The 7,481-nt window shown below is 37.1% G+C and overlaps 1 protein-coding gene across 1 annotated transcript in view; it reads left to right on the forward strand.

The window, feature by feature from the left end:
- Positions 1-7,481, forward strand: part of mib1 (E3 ubiquitin-protein ligase mind bomb 1) — a 135,383-nt gene that overhangs the window by 35,537 nt on the left and 92,365 nt on the right. The window lies entirely within an intron of this gene.

The raw sequence follows: 7,481 nt of genomic DNA on the forward strand, positions 1-7,481 counted from the left end.
TAAACTTTTGCCCCCATATCATGGTTGGAGGGGACATCGTCAATGTGTTTATGTACGTAGGTTGCGCGACTTACAGAATGAAAGATCAGCCGGGCCCTTTGTTTTACAACAGGTTACATTGTTTTGTTACCCGGTTGTTTCCCGAATAATTGCACCGATGTTTCCCGAATAATGTTGGATATGGGAATGCTTTTACGATAGCAGATTTCCCAATGATGTTGCTCCTGGGTTTACTACTTCTGTAAGTGGAATATTCTGCAAATATAATTGTTTATCTCTGGCGAGTAATGAATGTGTGCAAATATTTTGTCCTGTGGCGAAGGAGTTAATTTTATCGAAGTCTTTGTTTTTAATCTATTTATACATACGCCATTTTGCAAAAATTGGTGTTAAAGATCTTATATGAGAGCGCGTGTTGGATATGAGCGATGCATAATTTTTCTTCAATGCTCATTTTATTTCATTTAACATGTTGATGTACGGGTAACCTCCACATAGCACGGCATTCTTACAACATGGTTTCGCTCCGACGATATGGATATCCAAGATACAATATCAAGTTATTCAGTAATTGCTCGCGGAATAATAGACTGTTGGAGCAAGTTTGTTGGAAATGTGGCTTCTGGGACAAACCAAATAAATAGAGAAGGTGATAGCATTGATAAAAATAAAATTTGTTATTTTATCCATAGAACAATAGTTATAAAAGTACGGTGTGCCTCCTAGGGATGTTGCGGCGAGCTGTCGATATTGGCGTATGTCTGTCTGTTTGATGCTTTGAAGTGTGTTTTTTTATCAGATTATTCTGCGAAGCCCGGATAAACGTTTACTCAAACAAGGGAGTCGCGCGTGGCAAAATTTTGCCACCGCCTTGAGGCAAACCATACTGTGGGTGCAGGGGCGTAGCCAGAAATTTCGTTCGGGGGGGGGGGGGGGACCAAAGTGACAGAACAACAGATTTGGCCATCTTTTTCCCTTTTTTCGGTCATTTTCTCACATTTCGGGGGGGGGGGGGACCAGACCCCCAAGTCCCCCCCCCCCCCTGGCTACGCCCTTGTGTGGGTGTGTTTTTGCACCATCTGTGGACAATAGCCTGCAATTCCCTGTCACATTGCAGTCGTTGACCTCGCACAAAATTTTTGTGAATAATCGACAGTAATGTTCCTCGAGCGAGTCCTGTTACTTTGTGTAGTTCATCAAATGTTATGCGCCTGTTCACAATAATAAAACTCAACACAGCGTCGACATTAGCAGCTGTACGCGATGTTGAAGGTCGTCTTGTGGGTGGTGATGGTGCTCACATCTTTGGCTGCATTTTCCTGTCCACTGTTGAACTTGGCCAACAAGCGGAACACAGTTCACCTTGACGGTGCTTTGTATCTACTACTAAACCACACATTTACCTCGTCCATATTCCTCTGCGGAACTTCTAACGAATTGGTGCATGTTGGGATATGCGTGTCCGTGTTGTGAACCTAACGTGAAACTTGTTTCTGTGTAATGCTTGTATAGTGCTGCCATCTGCCACGTATTTTTCGAACTATGAGTGAAGTGTAATGTTTGAAGATTTTACCGTTGTAGCCCTGTTGCTCTCTGCTGCGACACCATATACGATTGGGGGGGGGGGTATCACCTCCTGAAATCACTTCCAAAAAAACCACCTTCCGTCTTTTTTGTGTATGCTTGCAATGATGGCGACGGGAAGAATGACCACTCTCCTTAATCGGTCACCAGCTGTTAGCGCCATTGTACATTCCGCATAGCTAACAACACCTGGTGTCTATTTTTCGGTGTTTTGCTGAAGTGTGGAGTTTGTTTACGACGTGAGAGGGCTTATGTCGATCATTTCTGTAAGACCCAAGTAGTTTATTTGGACTCTATTGAAGTCTTGGCGTAGAGGTCCGTGAAAATCTTGTCCCAGAAGATTTCCTACATGCAGGGCTATCGTAATGCCTGAGATTGCCAATAAGGACCCTTTCACACGGAGCGGATTCGGACGCGGGTCCGGAAGAAGTTTTAACAATTGGTATATACGGAGCCTTTCAGACGATGCGGAATGCACCTGCAACTTCGAAGTGTTCGTGTGGGTCCGGACGTCGTTCGCATGTGTCAAAACCTAAGTGCGGGCTCCGCGTCCGCACATACAGGTTTTGTACATTAGGTTATGCGGAGCGGGTCCGGGTGGAATTCGCCCGCATCTTTAGCTACTTTTAAAAGGTGATTTTGCATGGAATTTTTTTAATTATTTGCCGTAAATACTTAAAAACACCATATGAAGGTCCCTGTTCATCAAAATGATGTACCCACATACGTCTATCCCTCCGTTTCCTTCTGAGATAAAGGAGATATAGAAACTGAAATTTGTCCATTCTTTACAATTTTATACAATAAAACTTGCCAACAATGGCCACTGACGGGACCATGAAAATGTAGCCGTTGTTGGGAATGAAATTTTATTTCTGAAAGAAAAGAAACCCACTATAAAATTTGCGATCTATATAACACGTAAAATGATAATCCGTTCTGTAATTCATTACGATAATAATATAATTGACTAAATACTTTAATAACTTTTAAATGTAATTTAAAATTTTTGAATTTTTTTCTTTTAAATTTTTAATATTTAAAATTTTTAAAAAAAATATAACTCTATGAATATTTAAATATTTATTTTTTAATTTTTAACCCATTTTTGACACGTTGGTTGCGTTTGCGCAATGCTTTGTTAAAAAAATTTTCAATAAATTTTTATTCACATTTTGTATGAAATTAACATTTTTGGAAATTAAAAGGTCCAATCAGTGCTATAGTATTTTTTAAAGTTTGTTTACAAATAAATTTAATGGCTTCTCAAAAATTAAATTTTCGGAAATTACCTAATTTACCCTAATTTTCGATCTGGAGTTATTTTTTCCCATCACCATTAACGGAAATAATTTTTTTTAAAACAGAAAAAATGTTTTTTTCTTAAATTTTTTTTGTCACATGATACATCAGGTTTGCTAATATAATAACTGCTATAGTCCGTTTCAGGTTAACTTTGCAGTGAAGAGAAAGGTAGAGTGTATTCCTTCGCCGCAAAATATAGTTCCCATATATCGGAGGTTTACGAGGGTCCTTTGTGCAGAATATTTCAATTTTTTCTATGATTTTGAAAAAAAATATTAAAAAAGCATCGTTTCGAACCAATGTTTATTTGTTTAAAGTTTTTAAATTAGAAAAAATATTGGTTACCATTATCAAAAATCCATAGCAACGGCAACAACATTCTGGCGCGATATCCTAAAAATTTTCCCCGCCAATACCACTCGTGTTTTTTTCGTTACACAATTATATACCGTATATATATTTTTTATATCGTTTATTTGATTGAATTTTCCATAGCGATACAATTTTTCATTCAGTTTTACATGCAGTTATAGGCTTACATGAACACGAATATTCAATGAGTTTTATTTTCTCCCTAAAATAGCCTTCAGTGAATTCGGATATTCACTCATAGATTACAGGAAGTGTTTCTCTTCCACGACAGTGCCGATACTATTGTGAGAGGCTCTTTATGGGTGCCTCTAAGTTTTGGTTTTAGGTCCTCCTTTTTTTTTAAATTATTTATTTTTTGCCATGGGGTTTATGGAATTGTAGTGGTTTCCGATCACGGAGAGCGTTGACGCGAGTCGCGTCTTAACGCCATCTTCCACCCACAGCAGGGGCCACCCTTTTCTCCAAATGCCCCTTGTCTTTAGAGTCTCTTCAGATGAAATAAGTGAGAGAGGGGGCCCACAGTGGTTTAGGCTTTCATCTTTTATGTGACAGTTGTATCTATCTTTTCACCAGAGATAGCCACGCTAAAAAGTGTTCTTCCATTCCTGAATACTATATTTTTGGTTTTTGAATACTCACTGTAAACTAAACTCGATAAGAATTGTCCGTAATAACCATGAGCAGCACATCAACCGTAACAAAAGACAAACTGTCGTAAAAACAAGTGGCATTGACGTATACCGTTCGGGGAAGAGGGTGGGGAAAGTGAGCGAAGAAAATTTCGGCAAGAAAAGTGAGTAAAAAAATTCTTAAGTTGTCCGTATCATTATATTATTATTTGGCGCTATTCCTGCATTTACACGTGAAAACAGAGTTAATTTGCTTGTTCTTAATTAATTAACTTTTTTGATTGGCTTCAAAAATTTTATTTAACGTCATTTTTTCTGTATAAATTGAAAAAACAAATCTTAACATACAGTATTTTAAAATTATACGTTGCTTTCATATTTTATAGTTTGGAATTTTTTTTATAAATACATTTCAGCTGAGGGAAGGGAAATATTGCAGAAAAATATTGCTATATGCTTTTCGAAATTTTTAGTGTTACTTACGGCACATCAATGGAGAGTAAGTGACACGCTGATATAAGATAATTATTTTTTCTAAATTTTAAAACATTTTCAATTACAAAAAAATGATTTCAGAAAACTCACTTTAATTTCTGAACGTTTATAATTATTACAAACTTACTGTGCAATTTTTTTACACGCATTACGTTACACCTAAAAAAGATTTTTCTCAGCGAGATTGGCGGGAAAATCGACCAAGGGCGCGCATCGATACTTCAGTTAAGAGGCTTTCGTTCCCATAGCAATGAGTGATGCGGTTCCCTCGTAGCTTCCCTTCACTGCAAAGTTAACCTGAAACAGACTATAGTTATTTTAATTAAATTAAGTTAATTTATATTAATCAAAAAGTTTATTAATTGTAAATTTGCATTAATTACAAAGAAAAACATGCTAAATTTAATATAAAATTTTTTTAAACTTCTCAAACATGTTATTTAAGTAACCAGTTATCATATATATAAAAAAAATTGTGCAATTTGGTCATGAATTTGAGGAGCGGTCAAAAATGGGTTAATCTTTTAATTTTTTAACTTTTAAAATTAAATACTTTTATTAAACAACATTATCCACGTGTGGCGTTCACTGGATGAAAACAAAATCAGCCTTTAAAGATGCGGGCGAAACGTCCGCAAATATGTGCTAGTGTGAAAGGGGTCTAAGGCAGTTGAAATGCATCTAGTATTATTTGTAGTGAGTAGTATTCGTCTTTATTTTATTGCTGTATCTTTTATGGGAGAAAGTTTCTTTCAAGTTCAATGGTGTCTTAATCTTTTTCCTCTCTGCTAAAAATGGTGAGAAGGAAAGTTAATCGAATGTAGTGTTTTTTCTTCTCCAACACAAGAACATTTTGGACAGCGTAATAAATATCTCTTAAACACCGTCTGCAAATGGTGGCGTGATTCTTCAAGTTTAGGGAGTATGTCAAAAAACGCGCTCGTAAAATAAAACAAAGGGAAAACAAAAAAACTGCGACCAGCACATTATTATTGATGCCTCCCTTGTGTGATTTGCTTTACAAGCTGCGAAAGTTCCCTTACCACTTGCAACAGGTAAACATTTTACTTGTGAGTGTTTTTTATTGTATATATATTTTTATTTGGCTCTTTCTCTTGAGCATGTTTGTATATTTGGAAAAATAGAATAAGTACTTTTAATGGACACTCAGATTGAGTGAGGATGAAGGAAGGCATGCAGTGTGGTGATTTTTGGACTTCTTTCCTTTAAGGGATGTTCTGTTCACTATTTTTTCTTGAACGAGGGGGAAAAAAAATATGTGTGTGAAAACATATATTTCTCAGAAGCAGTGATGCGTGTGGTTTTCTGGAAGAAAAAAATGCGAACGTGTTGAGTGCAGCAAAGAACAAGACTCAGCACTTCACTATGCTTGTCCCACGAGGAACACCAAAGCGTATAACCTAAAGGACATTTGTTATAAACTGGTAAAAGAAAAATAAAGATGAATCACGAAATATATTCCATGTGCGTCTCATCGTCTTTGCGAAAGAAATTAATATCGGGAATTTAAAAAAAAAAAGTAAATTACTATACGTGGTTTTTTTAGTTTTATTTATTTTTTTCAACCTGAAAATCAATATGCCCTGTATATCAATATGTAGTTTTCAAACTTATGCTATTCGCGACTCCCTTGTCTCAGTCAAAGTTGATTCGCTGCTCCCCGATAGTCTAGTGAAGAACCAATTCAAATCACTGAACAGGCACAGTACACATCAATATCAAATGCTCGCTGCGATGCTTCTGGTTTAGGGTGGTGATGCCCTTAGGAGCCGCGACGCGCACTTTGGGAACCCATTCTTCCATCAGATTTATGAAGGGCAGTAATAAAGTACGTGTTCATTAACTATTGAAGAATTATTATACTGACCGAATGTAGAAACGACTCCCGAGAAGCTTGTTAATTACCGTAATTTCCTGCCTATTAATTGCGGTAACGTGTAATTCGCGCATGCGAATTTTTAGTAAGTTTGCATTACAACTTATGGAATCTTGAGGAATGAAGAGACGTTGGTTTTATCCTTCTGCCAAAAATGCTGAACCTTCTGCTCGAACCTGTATACCATCTTGATTATCTGCAAAACAGTTTTAAATGGGATTATTTGAAAATAATCTTTATTTTTTTCAGGGCCGATCCTAGAAATTTTGCCGCCCCTTGGATACGACTATCTTAAAAGATTTTTCTTTCTCCACGTCTATTACCCTAATACAGTGGTTCCCAAAGTGTGGGTCGCGACCTGCTGGGGTAGGGGGCGTCACACTTATGATTTAGCACAGTAATTTTCAAACTTTTGCCACCTCTGGTTCCCTCACTGCGACCAAGTTTTTCACCGGCTCCCCAGAATAGTGTAAAAAAAAAACTACTTCAAAGCCGTAAACCATAGTTTTCTACAAACTGTGCTTGACCATACGTCTCGCTTTTAAAGAAACTGCCCGGTTTTTTGGTTCAGAGTTATTTCACCACTCTTGATTATGCCAGATAAATTTTTCCACATAACAGCTCTTATTGATGAGTCATATTTTCATTTCTTTTGGGGTTATATTTTTTTATTAACCTTTTATGGCCAAATTCAGATTTAAATCAATTTTCATGATTCTTTTTCTTTTTACTTCCTTTTCTGAATCTTTTGTTTAGAAGAGATGCAGCAAAACTTTTGTGGAGAGAAAAAAGATCCTGTATATTTTCTCTAGACTTGCCCATTCTCAAAGCTGCAACATAGAATCAAACCCTTCTAACGCCTAAATTAGGGAAGTTCGAGAGGGTTCTGGTGATTTATGCACTGGACAAGTGAGAAACCGAAATCTCTCTTTGCCTCTCTCTCGCAAAAAATTACTTGCAAAAAATATTGCACGGTTGCCCCGTGTGATACAGGGCCGCATTTAAAAGGGTAGCAGGCGTGTCTGGTGCCTCAGACTAGAGGAGGCGCAAATATCTCTTTTTACCCCTTATTACTCGGGGTGCCAAAATGCTTGCTTGTACCGGTTAACCAAGCATCTAGTCGCGGCTCTGGTGATTAGCCCATTATTGTTTTTGGTATTACAGCCCCAGACCCTATTTGTTGCATCAAGTTTTCTCTA

This window comes from Pholcus phalangioides, unplaced genomic scaffold (genome assembly GCF_987345545.1).
Source record: "Pholcus phalangioides strain wild (caught in Gottingen) unplaced genomic scaffold, Ppha-v1.0 ptg000008l_1, whole genome shotgun sequence".
Lineage (NCBI taxonomy): Eukaryota > Metazoa > Arthropoda > Arachnida > Araneae > Pholcidae > Pholcus > Pholcus phalangioides.